Source organism: Pituophis catenifer, unplaced genomic scaffold, assembly GCF_029215685.1.
Source record: "Pituophis catenifer annectens isolate HBS135680 unplaced genomic scaffold, rPitCat1.0.hap2 SCAF_3, whole genome shotgun sequence".
Classification (NCBI taxonomy): Eukaryota; Metazoa; Chordata; class Lepidosauria; order Squamata; family Colubridae; genus Pituophis; species Pituophis catenifer.
Genome location: NW_027256883.1, coordinates 158,309,778 through 158,310,505, shown reverse-complemented (window position 1 = coordinate 158,310,505; position 728 = coordinate 158,309,778).

The window sequence follows — 728 nt, the reverse complement described above, 5'->3', positions numbered from 1 at the left end:
TGTGTGGACTACTGCAATGTGCTTTATATGGCTGTCCTTGAAGACAACTTAGAAAGCTCAGCTGGTCCAGATTGTGCAGGCAAAAGCAGTTATGGGCATACCATAAAATGATTTTCCTTTATGAATTGCACTTGTTAGCAGAGTCTCTGGGGTGCAATTCAAGATTTTGGTTACCATTTACAAAACACTAAATGACACAGGGCCTAGTTGTTTGAGGGACTGTTTCCCCATTATTTCTGCACATTTGGTGAGTTTAAATAGACTCGGTATGCTTCAAGTCTCAATCATTAAATGATGACATCTGATACAACCCAGGATGCTTGGATTCTCAGTCCCTGCCCTTTAGAATAGTCTCAAACCTCTTCTTTTAATGAGTGTTGAAGATCTTGTTTTTTCTCCCTGTACGGGGCTAGGCTGGAAAATGAGCTCCCTAAGTGAGAGGTTTCACTATTCTCTGATGGAATTACCATTTTCTTTCTTTCTTTTATTTTTTTTTATTTCTTCCCTCCCTCCCTCCCTTTTTTCTTTCCCTTCCTTCCTTCCTATCCTATCCTCCCTCCTCCCACCTCTCTGTTATCTGATGTACAAATAAATCTAAAGTACATCACCCAGCGTCATGTGGTTGGGCAACTGAAGAAATGCAAATAAATATTACTGTAAGCTGTGAAATCTTATGGGAAGAATCAGTTTGACAAGTGAACTAGATCACTGAGTCACATTAGCCAATC